This window comes from Mustela nigripes, chromosome 3, assembly GCF_022355385.1.
Source record: "Mustela nigripes isolate SB6536 chromosome 3, MUSNIG.SB6536, whole genome shotgun sequence".
In the NCBI taxonomy this organism is placed as follows: domain Eukaryota; kingdom Metazoa; phylum Chordata; class Mammalia; order Carnivora; family Mustelidae; genus Mustela; species Mustela nigripes.
Window position 1 is genome coordinate 76,131,645 of NC_081559.1, and position 19,362 is coordinate 76,151,006.

Here is a 19,362-nt window from a genome sequence, read left to right on the forward strand (position 1 = left end):
GGGTGGGACTGAAAAATCATTAGAGTTGCCCATTAGAGACAGTTTTAGTTTTTGGATTTTGGATATATAATCCTTAGGTTTGTAGTTATTCCCTGTAAGAAGGAAATGCTGCTTTCCTGTTAGCTATCACTTGGCTTACCTGAAGTTCTGAAAGCTTTCATATGCATTCCCTGCTATTACACTGATTTTGAAGACTTTTTATAAAAGTTAATGACTCATAGGGCAATCTGTGTGACTGAAACACAATGGTAACCTGTGTAGGTGGTTACCATGTGTCACATACTGTGCCTGTTCTGTATATTTTTTCTAATTAGTCATACATCCTGAAGCAGTTAAGGATGTCTGTGGGAAGAAAAATGAATTACACTAGGACTGTTCTTTGCTTGACCTGTGGTGAACTTGAATGAGTAAAATACTCCTTGGAGAGAAAATTGCTCACTGTATAAGGTAGGTATATTTAGTTCTTTCAAGGGAACAAGATACATTTAGTAGCAAAGAAAAGAGTTTATAAAATATATCCTGACACCCTTTGGTGGTTTGTTGTTTTTCAGGCTCAATTTCTTAGCATCTAAGATCTGTCCCTTAGAAAGAAAGTAGTCTAAAAGTTGAAATTGATCAAGACCCTAAATTCTGTTCATGAAGACTTCCTCATGAAGGGATGGAAAAGAATTTAGTTTAGATTTTAGCAAGTGGTCTTCAATAATTTTTAGGTAAACTATAAGGCCACTGACTTGAATGTAATTTGACCTGATAAAATTTAATTACTCTTAGACAAAGCAAATTCTTTCTAATTAGATTTGATGTGAAAAAATGAAAACACAGCAAGTTAACAAAGGAAAATGATGGGCAGATAATAAAAGCCAGGAAAATTACATGTTGTACTTAAAGGAGTGGTCTGGAAAGAGTACTAACAACTAAACAAAGGAAATTTGGTGTGGTAATGGTAGGAGGAAAGGTGGCCAAAGAAAAGAATACTGTGTTAATGAGCCTGTGGGTCAGTGTCTGAGACTGTAAAAGGAAGCAAAGAATAAAACCTGAGTGTTCGAAGAAACTCTCAGTTATTTACAATCATGCCATTAAGTGCAGATGAGGAAATAGGCCTCACATATTAAAGTGACTTGTCCAAAGACATGAAACATGACAATGTACTGCTGTTGAGGATGTAGAAAAACAGGCTCTTATTGACTGGTAGAAATGCAGAAAGTTTTGGCCATTTCAGAAGGCAGATTCTTACAAAGCTAAACATAGTCTTACCATATGATCCAGCGATTTTGGTCCTATTTTCCCAACTGATTAAAAAATGCATGTCCACCAAAAAATATGCACGTGACTATCTAGAACAGCTTTACTCATAACCACCCCAAAAATGGAAGAAACCAAGGAAGAAACCAATAGGTGAATGCATAAATGAACAGTGATAACATCCATACAATGGAATGCTATTCAATGATAAAAAGAATAATCTATCAAGCAACAAAAAAACAGGGATGAATTTTAAATACATATTGTTATGTCAAAGAAGTCAGTGTGAAAGGCTAAATACTTAAAAGATTTCAATTATGAAGTTCTAAAAAAGGCAGAATTATAGAGACAACTAAAAAGATCAGTCGTTGCCAGAGGATAAGGGAGAGAAGGAGAGCACTGAACAGGCGATTTGCAAGGGATATTTTAGGGCGATGAAACTCTTCTGTACGATACTATAATAGATTCATGTCACTATACAATTGTCAAAATCCATCAATATTTACAGTATAGAGAGTGAACCATAATGTATCCCAATGAAAGACATTTAGGGGGTCTGAGAATCTCAGGATAGAATGTGCAATGTGGCAAAAGAATGTAACTGTATTACAAATGTGTAACAACACAACCAATGTGTATTGCAAACAACCTCACTGCATGGGGTGAGAGGAAATGCTACTGACTTATGTACTTTGAAAATGAGTGGGGACTGTAAGACTCCAAAAAAGCAAAGGAAACTATACATAAGCCCTGTACTCTAGTTGATGAAGTCATTGCTCACAGGGGTACAAGTGAAAAATTTTAATACCATTATATATGTATACTGAAATTGAACAATGAAGTAAATGGATAATGACCCATCAAACTCAGATTTCTCACTGTTGAAATGAGAGGTTACAGACAAGCAAGGGGAAGGGGCTAGAATAATCTGTGTAGTAATAGATTAGAGTCGGAGATGTCAGTATGAACTCATGTTTAGTGTAATATAACTACAGATGGTTACATGTACAAATATTTATAGAGATGTGTACTTACATGGGCTATTATTTACAAAGAGATGTCTCCTTGCTCAGTCAGCTGAGAGGGCCCAAAACAAGGACACTCCAGGCTGGAGACCAAATACCCAGACCTTGGTTTCTCATACCAATAAAAGGAATGAGAGCTTGGGGTAATGTCTGATTTTAGGACTAGAAATATATATAAGATAAGGCTAGAGCACCTTGCAGTGCCAGAAAGTAAGAAAGGGCTGAGAAAACAAAACAATGCACAATAATAGAGGTGTGTCAAAGGGACACAGGACCCAACTGAAAGAATTCCCAGTGATTAAAAACTAGAACAATTTGAGCAAAAAAAAAAAAAAAAATTAGGGTTGGATTATAATCCAAACTGTAAGATAAATTTCCACAAGTCTATACTGATGCAAAGAAATGATTGAATAAATAAACAAATGAGGGAGAAAAGACCAATCTCTCTTGCAGAGAAACTCCAAATAATTTTGGTCGTTACTCTGCCCTCAAGAAGGTAGAGCAAAACTCCCTACCTGTGGGCTATGCAGAGGGGCATCTTTCCAGCGAACAAGATAGAAACGGGGGGGGGGGGGGCAGACGAGAGTAGCGTCACAGTGGAGAAACCTGACAAATCCATCTCAGCTGGGTGATGAGTCTTAACTACAACAGTGATTTCAACCTACTGTCATGTTGATAGCATATACTCTTTATTTTTTTTTAAGATGTGTTTATTTATTTGAGAGAGAGAAAGAGAGAGAGAGGGATCAAGGGGCAGGGGTAGAAGGAAAGAATCACAAGCAGACTCCCTGTGGAGCTCAGAGTCCTTTGTGGGCTTTGATCTCAAGACCCTGAGATCATGATCTGAGCCAAAACCAAGAATCGGACACAACTGAATGTACCACCCAGGGACCCCAATCGCATACACCCTTGATATGATGTGATGAGAACAGCACTTTTACCTCAGCAGTATTCCTTCCAAAAAAACATATAAACACAGTTTAATCATAAGAAAAACATCAGTCAATTCCCAATTGAGGGACTTTCTACAAAATTTCTGACCAGTACTCCTCAAAACTATGCATGTTATCAAAAACAAGTCTGAGACACTATCATGGTCAAGATGGGTCTAAGGAGATAGAATGACTGAAATACAGTATCTTGTATGAGTTCCTGGAACAGAAAGAAAAAGGACGTTAGGTAAAAACTAAAGAAATCTGAATAGAAATGTATAAACTTCAGTTAATAAAGATGTGTTAATATTGGTTCATTAATTGTAACAAAGGAGCCATACTCACGTGAGATGTTACTAGCAGGGAAAAGTGGCTGCGGGGTATGTGTAACTCCCTGTACTATCTTTGCAATTTTTCTTTAAAGTTGTTGTAAAATAAATTCAAAAGTTTACTTTAAAAATGTGTTGAGTGGAGTTTCAGAATGGAGTGTGTTATTTTCAGTAGAAATAATGGGATATGTGTTCCACAATGCCCGAAATCATAGGACTGACCTTCTTGATCTTGCCAAAGGCTTTTAAGTAATTTTTAGAGGTGGAAGGGTAGACATTGTTTCAATAGGAACACACTATTTTTTTAAAAAGTGGAACTGGGAAACACTATTTTACTTTAATTTTTGGAAGATATTCATATTATTAAAAAGTATTATATTTTGTAATGCATACTTTAAATTGTTTCAGGTTTCTACTTCACGTTGATAACTAACTTGAAACCAGGAAGTAGTTTAAAGCAGAGAAATCTTGATGTTCTCTAAAATGCTAAATACTAATGTTATTCTTCCAAACAAAAGCTTTCTGAAATGCTTACTTTTTCAATACATTCAGTTGTTCAGGATCAGGTCATCCAGTTTTTAAATTCTTTATGCTTCTCTTCCCCTCATCCTCTGCCCATCTCTCAATAGATGGAAAGGATTATTTTTACAGGGAGAAAGGAAAATAATACAGAATCCCATAACATTGTCCAAATATGCTTTTTAGATTATCTGTAGACTTGATTTCTGTATGTTATGGTGTCTTTCACTTAACGCAGTATCACTCAGCCATATTCTGTATTTCCAGATGTCCAGAATGGAGAAAAATAAAGATCAAGGCAGAAAGCAGTCCTAGCAAGTAGACAGCATGACCAGAGGTTTCTCATTCTGAGTCAAAGGTCTGTTGGAGGCCTTGGGTTTGAAGGCATTCCCAAAGATCTGCCTTCACTATGTGCTCAGAACAGAGGCTGACTTCCACTGTAACCTGGTCATCAGATTGCTGGTACCTAATAAAATACTTTATCACCTTAGAAGAGGATGAATCACCAGTACATTTCCTCCCAAACCTAGAATCTTGCAGAGAGGTTTTGGCCCCAAACACTCCACTTATCAAATCTTACAAGAGAGTGAGAATCAGTGGGAAAGCCTTGGGCCATTTAATGAATTTACAATGTGTTTGACAGTAATAGAAACAAAGGTTTTTACAAAAGTTGGCCAATTTGCAGTAGAAGTTCTGGTCAAAGTTCTGAGACCTCAATTAGAGGGCACACATACTGAGTGTCCCCAAGTTTCAATATTCTCCACCAACAAGCAACAGAATTCCTTTTGAAGGTACAACACAATTATCTTTTACTGTTTTTTCCCCTGTACTTATGTAGAGCTTTCCATATATCTGTCTTTCAAACACACTATTCTTCAAAAACTTGTGCTAGCGTATTCACATATCACTTTTTCAACATCCTGTCAGAGCACCAATCACACTGTGATGCCACTGGCCATTTTGCTTGTGTGGTGTGTGTGTGTGTGTGTGTGTGTGTGTGTGTGCGCGTGCACGCTGAGAGAGAACAGTTTATTTGATGTGTAAAGAGAAAAGATTCTTATTTTGTTGAGAGAATTTCAGACCTTTTGGTAAAGGTGGGGGCAGTTGCTTGGGGAAGTGGCCTATTTCCTTCTGAAATGACTGACCTAATAAGACAGAAAAAGTTATGATGAAAGGGGTGCTTACTATAGCCAGATACCCAGTGGGGCCCATAGAGAAGACTGACTGCTTTCTTTCCCTCTGTAGAAAGCCTGGGCTGAGAAAGGCAGCAAGCAGTTTCACTTGTGGAAATCATCTCCATTACGGCTAAAGATCTGGATATGCTGGAGGGTGAGAGGGTGAAGGAAGTGGAGTGAATGCACAGTCTGCATAGCCATGCCTCTGCTTTATGATTCTTTACTTGACTTGACACCTTTGTGTTATTTGAAAGGGAAAGAAAAATTCGGAAGAGTAAGGAAAAAATGTGATACTTACCTTAGTTGGCTGGAGCTGTCCTAACAAACAAGATGGCTTCGAATAAAAGAAACTTATTTCTCATCTTAAAGCTAAAATCAAGGTGTCAACAGGGCCATCACCCTCTGAAGGCCCTAGGGAAGGAGCTGTTCTAGGCCTCCCTCCTAGCTTCTGGTAGTTTCTTGGCTGGTGGTAGTGTAACTCCAAACTTCACTTGCTCTTCTTTTGTCTGTGTGTCCAAATTCCCCTTTTTTATAAGGGCACCAGTCATATTTGATTAAGGACCCACCCTAGTCCTGTATGACTTCATTTTAATGAATTAATCTGCAACAACCCTATTTCCAAATAAGGTCACGTTCCAGGTACTAGAGATTGGGATTCCAATATATGAATTGGAAGGGGGCATAATTCAATTCATAACAACATGAAACTGTACACAGGGACTTGACAATTGAAAAATGGTTGTTCTTAGAGTTGATGTGTCTCTGCGTGAAGAGCCTTCCCTCTTTGATTTATGATCTCCTGGCCCAGGACATGCTGAAATCCTAACAATGGCATGGATTTGGACTGTGTTGATCATAAATATATTTATTTATTTATTTATTTATTTATTTATTTATTTATTTTTTATAAACATATATTTTTATCCCCAGGGGTACAGGTCTGTGAATCACCAGGTTTACACACTTCACAGCACTCACCAAAGCACATACCCTCCCCAATGTCCATAATCCTACCCCCTTCTCCCAAACCCCCTCCCCCCAGCAACCCTCAGTTTGTTTTGTGAGATTAAGAGTCACTTATGGTTTGTTTCCCTCCCAATCCCATCTTCTTTCATTTATTCTTCTCGTACCCACTTAAGCCCCCATGTTGCATCACCACTTCCTCATATCAGGGCATAGGATAGTTGTCTTTCTCTGCTTGACTTATTTCGCTAAGCATGATACGCTCTAGTTCCATCCATGTTGTCGCAAATGGCAAGATTTCATTTCTTTTGATGGCTGCATAGTATTCCATTGTGTATATATACCACATCTTCTTGATCCATTCATCTGTTGATGGACATCTAGGTTCTTTCTATAGTTTGGCTATTGTGGACATTGCTGCTATAAACATTCGGGTGCACGTGCCCCTTTGGATCACTATGTTTGTATCTTTAGGGTAAATACCCAATAGTGCAATTGCTGGGTCATAGGGCAGTTCTATTTTCAACATTTTGAGGAACCTCCATGCTGTTTTCCAGAGTGGCTGCACCAGCTTGCATTCCCACCAACAGTGTAGGATTTTTATTTATTTATTAAAAAAAATTTTTTTTGGTAAATATTTTTAAAAGTAAATTGCCTTTTTAGAAGTAACTTACTTATCAAAATGCTCATCTTCTTACTTCAGTGTATGTGCCCTTTTTTTCATGTACTTCCACAATTCTTCCTTAATAATTCTCCTTTGTGATTTTCCCTCTAACCTGGTGAATCTTTGAGGAGGATTCAATGGAAGAGATTAGGTGTATAGTAATTTTATAATCAGTAAATGTATTTAGAATTTATTTATCTTATTTTTCTTTGATGCTTTAATCATGGCCAAATCCCTGCATTTCTCAAAACTTGCGTAAAAACAATTTTAGCTCTTTGGTGTAAGAACATTTCAGAATTAATCCTGCATTGAATTAGAGGTTTAAGAGCTCCTAGCACATCTAACAGACTCCAAATCTCTGATTATATACAAGTTTTAATAGTACCAAGTTATTTTTATTCTGAAAAATGAATTCATCAAATGTTTCCCCAGTGAACATTCTTATGGCTAATTAACAATAGAATGCAGCACACAATAAAGGAAAAGTAAGGGCTGGGTAAAGGCAACTGTTAACTTTTTTTTAAGAAAATAGAACCTGAATAGGAAGTGAATATACTTTTTCTTTTTTTAAACCTCACAAGAAACCCAGAATTTTACATTTTTATCTTACTGACAAAAAGAATCTGAGAACCTTGATATTCTCCAGATCACAGAACAGATGCAGTGATAATTCATAGTCTTAGACATTTGGTATAGTGTATGGCAAAGTATTCTGACAGGTGAAAGAAGATCCCAATTAGTAAAGTATCCTGGTTAACCTTTAAAGTACTGTCCTTTGTAACCCAAGAGATTTTTTAATAGATGCACATCATTTGTTTACACCCTTTCAGTTCTATGACTTAATGTATTTCCAACACTGGCTTCATGGCGTTACTTACTTACCCTTCAAATGAGCCTAGTGAAGAAGGAACATAATGACATTGTGGAAAGTAATTTGTTTTCTGAAAATCTCTTCTGTCTCCTTTTTCATAAGAAATGACTTAGTTTTGGGGCACCTGGTTGGCTCAGTAGGTTAAAGCCTCTGCCTTCAGCTCAGGTCATGATCTCAGGGTTCTAGGTGGAGCCACATCAGGCTCTCTGCTCAGCAGGGAGCCTGCTTCCTCCCCTCTCTCTGCCTGCCTCTCTGCCTACTTGTGATCTGTTAAATAAATAAATAAAATCTTAAAAAAAAAAAAGAAATGACTTAGTTTTTAAGGTTTCTCTTTCAATAATATACACTACATTATTGCCCATCAATGCTACATTTCCCTTTGGAGGTTCTGAATATAGGAAATAAGATGGTATCTGACAATGAGGCCTAGACTTCCCCTTTCCTGGGTTTGCACAGTTGAGAGGCTAAGGGTCAGACAAAGGGAAGAGAGAAATGAGGTACAGTAAGGTCCGGAGAGGACGTATGATGTCTGGTCTGACCCTAGCTGCCCAAAGCTTGTAGGGACCTTAGGTGACTTGCTCCTTTTGCGGTCCAAGGGGACACTGACATTGACCTGCTTTAGATACAGACTTCAAGGATAGAGAGAGGAGAACCTGAACTTGGCCAGACCACTTACCCAAGGTGTTCCCTTTACATTTTGAGATGAGATAACTGGAGCTCCAAGTCAACTTGAATCCTGTGTGTCAGAGGGAAAGCAAGGATTTGGTAGCTCCTAGGAGTTTCACTATTACACTGGGGGGGCTGCCGAGCACTGTGCCCTCACATCTGGCAATCAGTCAAAGTATTCTTTCCTTGTGGTGCCAGTTTGCCCACAGAAGGCCTGAGCGGTAGGCCACCAGAAAACAGTTTGCCAAATACACTGATTTCCTTTCAGCTCTTTGTTCTGTTGGAATGCAGAATTTCTGAAATCACTAAAATCTCACAATCTGAAAACTATTATACACATTTTTATTTTTGTTTCTCTTTACATTATGGGAATAAGAAAGCACATATTTTTGGAAGGTTTTACCTCAATAGCATTTGCTGCTTAGATCCATATATTGTAATAGCAAGGAAAACAGAGGAAAAGATGAAGAGGGAGAACAATCAATATTATTAGGTATTAGGTACAGACTTTACTGACTGTTTCCTCTGCAGTCCCTATGGAGTTAAGCACTGTTTGTGCATTATTTCAGTTTGCCCTTATAACAGTCTGAGGAGGTAATTTTGAGAGGTTTAGGTATCTACCAGCTCACAGTTCTTTAATGGTAGAATGGGATTTGGACCTAGAACTCTCTGATTATAGAGTCCAGTTCATAACAGCTCTGCTGTGTTGGCTTTGCCTCCTCTGTTCAGTCTGAGACGAAGACAGAAGCTTGGGAGGAAAATGAATGGTTACAAATTCAATGATACTAAAAAGTGATTAGAATGTGTGTTCCATTACTTTGGCTGTAAGTTGCTTTTTTCTAGAGTCCTAGTTGACAATTTTGTACCATGGTTGACTTAGCAACACTGCTAAATCAAGGCAGGAGAATTTGCTTTTGATGAATCAAAGTGTGACAGAAAGACTTTAAGCTGGTTTCTGGCTCAAAATTCACCTTGAGGTATGTAACCTTAATTCTTTGGTCAAGTGCCTTACTGTGTATTTCCCATCTGATGGCCCCAGGACTCTTATACAGAAAAGACTAGTTGATTAACATCTGTACCCTGGCTGTAGGGTTGGTACTTATGCCCTGCCCTAAAGTATCCGTGGCTGATTTTCTACCCTGAAGCCTGAGATCATGAAGACATGAGTTGGTACTGAACTCAGGCAATGAACTCTGACCCAATATGGCTATAGGGGAAAAAAAAAATCCACAATTAGGGAACTAAATGCTGATTGGCCATTATATCACAAGCACCCTGAGATTGGACCTCTGTATTCACTTAAGAGTGATTTTTTTTAAGATTCTTATTTTTTTTAAAGGATGGGTGAAAGGGGGAAATAGAGGGAAAGAGAGAATCTTAAGCAGGCTCCATACCCAGTGCAGAGCCTAACTTGGGGCTTGATCCCACGACTCTGAGATCATGACCCAAGCTGAAATCAAGAGTTGGATGCTACACTGAGCCACCCAGGCAACCCAAAAGTATTTTTTATATGTGCATTTAGGCAGTGTTTTTCATCTTCCATTAAATAATAACACAAGTACATTTTTAATAGAAGATGAAGAAAAAGAAAAATATAAACAATATTCCATTACCCAAAGACAAACACTGCAACGGGTCTATAATCCTCTAATTTTTTTCTAGCTTCACAAGAGAGGGGTATGTATGTATATTTCACATAACAAAATATTAACCATTGGGCTGTTAATATATGGTGAATAAATTAGAAATAACATTCAATTAAATTCTGAGAGTTATTTTTAAGAGGAATTTTTGATGAACAATAACAGTGTTATCCTCATGAGATATAAATTTCATAATAAAATTATTGATTTTGAATCTAAATGCCAACATAAGAGCAATCTGGCACCAATTCCATATTATTGGAAGAATATTGATGTGGTCAGTTTAGTCAGGTACAGTTTGTTTCTTAGCCCTTCTCTGATGTGGTATTTTGCCTGTTGATGGTGGGAACAATACTAGCTACTGACATTTACTGAGTGCTTAGTTTTGTTAGGAAAAAGTTCTAATTGCTCTTCCTTTATTAATTCATTTAACACTCAAAAGAATGGTACAATTCTCTATATGTTACAGAGGAAGAAATTAGAGTAGTTTTCTCTTGGTCAAACAGTTAATAAATACTGGAACCAGGATATAGATCCAGCCAGTCTGGGTCCAAAGTCTTTTGAGTTTAACTATTAGCTTCAAAGAAGGCAATCTTCCATTTCTATTATACCATGACTTCCTTGTTTGAACTTTTCTTTTTAATTCATGATTAATCAACTCAAGTATACTTCCAAGCAATCTTTTTCAATATGCATATGACTGGTATATATTTACAAGTCTAACTGTTAGATTTAATAAATTTTTGACTCCAACTAACAGAAAATGTCACTCACACTGGCTCAAACCAGTACTCTGGAGCTCTAGCCTGCATTGGAAATCACCTGAGGGCTTCTTAAAACACGGATTGCTGAGCTCCACTTCACGTTTCTGATTCCAGGGGTCTGACATGGGGCTCTAGAATTTGCATTTCTAGTAAGTTTCCAGGTGAGGCTGCTGCTTCTGGGCTGAACACACTTTGAGAAAAGTCACTGACTGTAGAAGTCCCAATATTCAGGTCTTAGGTTGGCTTAACCCAATTTCTCCAACTCTATTTTTCTGCATCTTTCTTAGGTATTATCTCTGTGTCTCTACCTAATCTTCCAACAGTAGCAAGATGACTGCGGCCATTTTTCTCCTTTAGTCTGTGTGAAAAATATCCAAGAAAAAAGAACTCTACTGTTTCAGCATTTTTTGTAAGAACAAGGAAATTCCTTTTCCAAAGCCTACAGAAAATTTCATTGGGTGTTGACCTAAATTAGATCACCTCTTTGCTTTTGAACAAATTCTAAAGGGGAGTGAGCACTGTTTGCTGATTGGCTTAGGCCTGTGTTCCTGAACCAATCACAATCAAGAAGCATGGCCTGCCTCTAAGATCACTCAAGAACTACCCTGGAACAGCAAGAATTATAGTCTTTAGACGGAGGGAGAGAACTTTGCTACTTTACCTTCTTTTCTACTGTTTTGGTTCAAAGAACATTAAAAAAAAAGACAAAGAAAAGTTTTCTTTCAAGAAAAATCAGAATCTCTCTTTGGAAAATCATAGACTACAAAATTTGCCTTCCCAGGTCAACTTTAAAGACAATATTTTAAGTTTAAATATTAATAACTATATAATAATATTTACAATAGAACTAGTGTATATATTTCTAAACAGTGCCTTTAACACATGATACTGTATGAGATTTTTCCCTAAACAAAATAGGTAGTTACCTATATCCAAAGACTCATTGTAGTGTGTCTTTGTAGTGAGTATGAAGTGGGAGTCCTTCATCTATAGGGAATATGAAATATGCCAAAAACTGTATTTCACATGCATTATCTAATTTTATTTGTTTGGCAGCCCTAATAATTAGGTAACATTATTATCCATGTTTTGCAGATAAGGATTACACAATATTTATACTACAGTGTTATATAATAATACATACTGTCTACTCTAATTTCAGTGAATATAATGATGCATTTTTCTTGATAATTATATAATACATATTACTAATTTGTTTAAAAAATTACCTCTCTGAAGTACATATCAAAAGCAATAACTAGTTAAGAGAGATATGCTGATGTATATGAAATTTGTTTAATTAAATTTAATTGTATATTTAAGTGTTTATTATGCATAAGACATGCATAAAAATACATATATTATATCTATGAAAGAGAGACAGGGAGAGTGAGGGAGGAAGAGAGAAGAGATAATATCCATAAAGCTCTTAATATAATGCCTGGCTTGTGTTCATTTTAAATACCCCCATAATAATGTTAGCCATCATTGGTATTTTAATTTAATTCAATATAACAGATATTTATTAGGAACTATAATCTGTGAAGCACTGTTCAAGAAAATGAATAAGTATTCAAAATTATAAGCATTAAAAACCATATATTAAACACTAGCCCCTTTAGCAGAGGCTGTTCTTAATATACTCATTACAGAGGCAATTTCTCAAGCAAATTAGTCGTGTAACTTGTTTCTTGATAACAGCACCGGGAGTTAAGACTGCCAAAATCAACAGTGTATTTCAAAGGCTTCCAGGTTCTCTGTAACAAAGGCTGAGTAAGCCATGACTCACAATCAGGAAACTTCTATTTGAGGCCTTATTATCTTTCTTCATATCTGGGGTGTGGGAAAGACTGGTAGCAGTGGGCAGCACGGAGGGGAGGGGTTCCGTTCTGTTTCCAGAGCCACAAAGCAAGTGAGAAGCACATAGTGAAAGTTCCCTTGTAGTTTTCTCTTATTCAAGGGAGCCCCCAGGATGTACATACAGGGGTCTGAAAACATATCCAGGACAATGGAGCTGTGCTAGAATTTATAATCTATCCAAGTCTGTGGTTAAGTCAGTCACACCTCATTACCCAGAAGTAAATTAGATTGTCTTGCATCTAGTCACTTTGGAGTGCTTGCTGCTACTGTCTGTGGTCTGTGTGTTTTATTTATTTATGGGGGTAAGGAAGGAGTGTATTTTTAGGCTCAACTTTGAACCTAAACATAATGTAAATGAGAGAAGAGTTTTCCAGTTGCCCAGAAAGTGTTTAAATCGTAGCTGTCATGTATTTGTTGTGTGGCCTAGGGCAACACCTTAGTATTTCTACACAATAAATTTCCTGTCTTTTAAAAGATTGATATTGTCTACCTACTGGTTTTATTATTGTAATAAATAAATTTTTTACTTAGTGTAAAAAATAAGTTACATTTCAGATGAAAAAGAGAGTCATCACAGCGGGCATATAGTAGTCTCTCAAAAAAAAAAAAAAAGAAGAAGAAGAAGAAGAAAGGGACACCTGGGTGGCTCAGACAGTTAAGTGTCTGCTTTCAGCTTAAGTCATGATCCCAGGGTTCTGGGATCCAGTCCCATATCAAGCTCCTTGCTTGGTGGGGAGCCTGGTTCTCCCTCTGCTTGTGCTCTCCCTCTCTGACAAATAAATAAATAAAATCTTAAAAAAAAAAGAAAAAACCTATTTAGTTGGTGTTATGTTAACTGTCTATTATATTTAAAATAATCGTATAATATAATATATACCCCAAAGACACTTTTTCAGAGTGAAGAGGTCACTATTAACAATTAGCTCAGGATAGCCAGCCAAATGAAGATTATCCTGAGCAAATCTGGATGTAAGCTCACTCTAATTATAATCATGTTGCTTTGTTGACAGGGTAAAGGGAGGAGTCAGAACTCCTTATCTCTTAATGTAACTTTGCAATCATTTACGTATTTTATTGTTGTTGGCATGAAGGGCCCAAGGTTCCTCAGACATTTCATAGTTACTTATCATTGGCTCACAAAAACAACATAGTTTGTGGTAAGTGGTATAGAAGAAAAAAGAAAGCGTATGACCCAGTTTTCTTCTTCCCCTATTTTACCCACTTTCCCCCTCAGCTGAAGAAAACCTAGATCTACTACTTGCCCCAGTAGTCACTGAAAGACTTAGGACCTCCAAGAATAGCACCTACCCCCCCCCCCCACCCCACCAAACACTGAAATATCTTTAGAATTGGTAGGTTAAGAGTAGAAAGGAGACCTTTCATAAATTTTGATTTGGAATCCTATAATTTAAATTTGTCATGATCTGGAAAACATCACTTCCTTTCTGTCTCTAGGTAATCCAAAATATACTTTGATGATATACTTGATGGCATTTAAGACATTGACTAAATTTGATGGCAAGGGAATGTGGTTATACATCCTGCTTTAAATTCCTATTTGATGGGGAAAAAATAATCTTGCTATTCACCTAAGACTTTTTAACCTGAGGATAAAAAGGAGAATTGTGACAATTTTTAAAATACTTTTACATTTTATAAAATTTCAACTCTTAAACATAGAAGAAGACAGAGTTTGTAAAGTACATGCATGAAAAATCTGGGGGCACCCTACTGGGTGTAGCTCAGTGGGTTAAGCCTCTGCCTTTGGCTCAGTTCATGATCCCAGGGTCCTGGGATCGAGCTCTGCACAGGGCTCTCTGCTTAGTGGGGAGCCTGCTTCCCCCCCACCTCTGTCTGCCTCTCTGCCTACTTGTGATCTCTGTCAAATAAATAAAATCTTTAAAAAAATAAAAATAAAAATAAAAATCTGACAATGCCTATTTTTAAAAATTATTTTGAAGACTAATTCTGAACTATCTTAGCTATTAAATCTTGATTTTTCTAATAAATAAGGGCAGGTAATTTGAGATCTAATCGAAAAAATTGTCTAGGCTCTACAATCCACATATTAGGAAAGAAGTATAGAAGAACTTAACACCAGACCTTTAATGCCAGTAGGCTGAGTGCTGCTTCATGGACGCCTGGCAAAATTCTTGTTCACAAAAACACACCTGGGAAGATCTTTTATTTTTTCATTCATTCATTCATAAGAATTTATTGTGTTCCTACTAAGTACCATGTTCAAGGCCAGATTTGGAGATTCAAGCATGGTCACTGTTCATTACTATAAAATGAAACCTGGTATTAATGATAAAAGGAAGCTCCAGGCACTGTCGAACACTATAGCATTCTGGGGAACAGAGAAGAGTCTCTAAGTATGTGATTTGTTATGCTGAATAGGGTAAGTATGATTAACCATTTTATAATGGAAATGATGTCCAATGCAGGAGGACAATCTGTGAGAGCTGGGAAAAGAGAGCTTGGTGTAAGGATCTAATAATAGACTAGTATGTCTAGAATAAAGATACTCAGACAATATGCTGGAGAGGTGAGGGGAGGCCAAAATATGGAGACTTTGTATATTATATTAGGACTTCAAACTTTTATCTAGTAGGCAGTTGGGAAGCCATTGAGTGGTTTTATGCAGAAGACTAACATGGTCAGACATACATTTTATATAGGTAATTCAAGCTTCAAGAGACCGATTCGAGAATTATACAATGGTCAAGATAAAAATTAATAGCAATTTCTACAAAGATGTTTTCAGTGGAAATGGAGAAATCTAGGAAGGAGTATTAACAGGATTTGATGATTAACTAGACATGGGCAGTGAAGTAAAAGATGCCTGGGTTTTGGCTTAGAAACCTAGAGAATATTTAAGGAGAAGAAGTGGCTTTGCAGAGTGGTGATAGTGCATTCATTCCATTTTTGACAAGGTGAATTTGAAATATCCTTGATATATTCAAGCAGAGATGTCAAACACAAAGTTGATTGTGTAAGTCAGGAGCTCAGAGAGCATTTTAAACCATATTTAGAGATTTGGGGTTTATTAGCATACAAATGGCCTTTGAAGCTCTGAGAGTAGATGAGACACCCTGGAGAAAGTGGGCAGAATGAAAGAAGAGGAGGCTCAAAAAGAGACTCCTTTCATTATAACAACTTGTAAAAGAGGAGGAGGGCTGCTCTTGTATTTCTCTGGCAAGAAAACGAGGCTTCAAAAGGCTCCAGGCAGCATATGACCCACAAGTGATGATAAGATAAAGTGTCTGATAGTATGTTCTGGGTCAGATTGTCAGTCCATATCTAAATATAGTTTTAAAGCCAGATTCCAACTCAAGAAAACATCTTTTGAGCTCCTCTGGATGTGAAGAAGATTCACAGCCTGACTATCTCACTAATGTTATTACAGTTTCTTTGCTTTTCCTTCCCTTCTTTGGTAATGCTCTATCCAGGACATGCTCCCCTGGTAACATGCCAGGCATGAGCAGCTTGAAGACGGCCCTCATTTTATCCTTAGATAATATTCCCACTCATATTATAGAAAAAGGAAGTTTTATGATAAGGGTAGTTGGAAAATAAAGTATCTGCTTACTCTAGCCATGAACTATAATTAGAAAGGCCCAAAATACCATAAGTAGTAATGTAACACTCATTTTTCCCAAGAATCTCATAAAACTTAATTAAGGAATGTAAGGTCCTGATAAAAAAATTTGTTAAAATATACGCTTACAATGAAATAGATGCTCTTATTTTCCTTTCAGTGTTTCTAGTCTGCATCACATTCACACATGCTGTTCCTTCAGGGTAAGAGGTAAATCTTAGAATCATAGCATATTAGATTTGCAAGGAACGCCAAGAGAGCCTTTCACTCAGCCCTCTCTGCCCTGGCCCTGTGGCCACTTACAGATGAGGAAGCTGAGCTGCAGGGATGATGGCACCTAGAACTTATATTTACATGTTGTTATGTATTTGAATAATAATGTTGGCATTCAAGAGAATACTAGTGATGACACTAGTGAAGATCCCAGGCTCTTGAAATCAGTTGTCTGGGTTTGACAATCATACAAGCCTTGGGAACATTACTTAGCCTCTTAGATCTTTTGTTTCTGCATCTGTGAAATCAGTTTTTATAGTATCTACTCACAGGTATTGGTAGGTTTCTTGTGATTCTGCCTATCTTTTAAGCGGACATATTGAGTACCTTTGTTCTGGACTACTGTTTCAAAAATGTTTATACAGACGACAGCCTTGAAGGTTCTAGTGTCCGGCTCAGGGCAAAGAGCAAGTCTGCTTATGATCCAGCAAAATAAAGAAGTGTCCCTCGGCAGGTATACTTCCTTCCCACCACACAAGATTTGCGTTCCCTTATTTCAGGATTCTTCTCCGGCACTATGACCCTCTAATGTGTGTAGACATTGCTTGGACCTCAGAGAACTGAAGCAAATGCTGATATTCTGGCTATTAATATTTATGTGGACAATAAAGACCTTCATCTGTTACTCAGGAGTCTCACGTCTTCTGCCAACATCTACGTAATTGTGGCAGGCTAACATATTAACGTCCAAGTAGAGTAAAATCTCAGGCCCTTCACAGATCTTGAAAACAGATTTCTGTAAGAACTGAGTAAAGCAAATAAACATAAAGAGCCTAGAAGTGTATCTGGCACATAAAGACTAAAGACTGAATAAAGTTTGGTTGTTAATATCATTATATAATTAAATATGCCAAATGCACACAATTTATTCATGGGCAAAGCCAAGGCTATAATCCAGAACTGTAAAAATTCAGACTAGGGGCACCTGGGTGGCTTAGCTGGTTAAGTGTCTGATTCTTGATCTCAGCTCAGGTCTTTATTTCAGGGTTATGAGTTTAAGCCCCAAGTTGAGCTCCACACTGGGCATGGAGCCTATGTAAAAAACAAAAACAAAAACAAAAACAAAAACAAAAAAACTCAGTCTAGTGTTCTTTTATCTCTTCATTCTACCAACCCCTTCTTCCCCAACATTATATTTTATGCATATTTAACTTTTAATTAATGTTGAAAATAATGTCATTTAAGAGGAAGAATTAAGAATTTTTTACAACTTATTTGGTGAATGTTAAAATCAGTATGAAAGAAACAATAGATCTGGTGATGAAAGACATCAGATCATTAGAGTATTATGTTAAGAAAAAAGTGGCCAAAACCATGGTAAGCCCTAAGACATATAAAAAAAACTAATTTGCCCAGGAATACACTATAAGCAAAATATTATAAAGCTTAAAAATTCCCTAATGAAAATCAATATTTTAATATGTACATTTTTATCTATGAAAATCCACTACTGCATTTTGTTAAGGATCAAATTTTTTCTTTCTTTTTTTTCTTTTTTGATGATCTTGAGAGGTCTGATTTTTTTTTATTAATTATTTTTATTAACATGTAATGTATTATTTTCCCCAGGGGTACAGGTCTGTGAATTGTCAGGCTTACACATTTCACAGCACTGACCATAGCACAAACCCTCCCCAATGTCCATAACCCAAGGCTCAAATTTCTAAGATGTATATGTCATAGACAGAACCTCTGAAAGTAATGGCTCCCTAGTACTAAGTACTGGATTTTGAAATTTTCCCCAAGACCTTTTCTGTAAGTCATGGCTCAAGATTAGGTACCCATATTACCACTGGAATAAAAATAATATCAATCAAATACTTGCTTTACAGTTGATCCATACTTAGTACTTTGCATGTTTTCTATTATTGAATCCTTATAACAATCCTACAGGATAGAAACTATTAGTAACTTAATTTACTGATGAGAAAATTATGAATAGGAAGTAATTTACTCAAGTTTATGCAGCTAGTAAGATCTAATGGACCATAGTGAACTAAAGTTCATTATGATGACTAGTGATCCTGTATTATGAAATCCTAATACTACTGGCATAAATCTTTGAATTTACCAAGGAAACACATATGGTGAGATCAAATGTTAAAATTAAGAAACTTGATTTTTCACAAAACCTGAAGAATTCTATAGGCTAATAATTGCGAATCACAAATCAGTCCTACCACTTCCATAAGCTATTCACAGTCTGGATTCGAACTCTATTCTCTTGGATGGAATGTAAAAAAAAAAAAAAAAAAAAGTTTTTTGAAGATTTTATTTATTTCTTTGACAGAGAGAGAGAGATCACAAGTAGACAGAGGCAGGCAGAGAGAGAGGGGGAAGCAGGCTCCCCGCTGAGCAGAGAGCCTGATGTAGGACTTGATCCTAGGACCCTGAGATCATGACCTGAGCCAAAGGCAGATGCTTAACCCTCTGAGCTACCCAGGCACCCTAAAATTTAAAAATTTTAAAGAAATACACTTATCTAATTCAATATTAAAAGAAAAAATTTTTAAAGATCAGTCTTCTTCCAGAGACCCTAAAAGATTGTGCTTTCACTGAAAATACAAATATTACAAAAAGATGATCAACTTTTACAATTTATTTCCCTCATTCTAACTTGCTCTGCTTTGCTACTCACACACTTGACATCATGTTTTCGATCATGAGGTTAAGATCAATTCATAGTCTGACTGATGTTTGAGATACGATATTTCTAAAAAATTCAAGTTTTCGCCATTATTGTCAACTCATTTCTAGTTATTACTCTTTTTGATTTGCTTAGTTCATCAGCTCTTTAAAAACACTGGGGCCATTTTCCCTTATGTCTCCTATGCT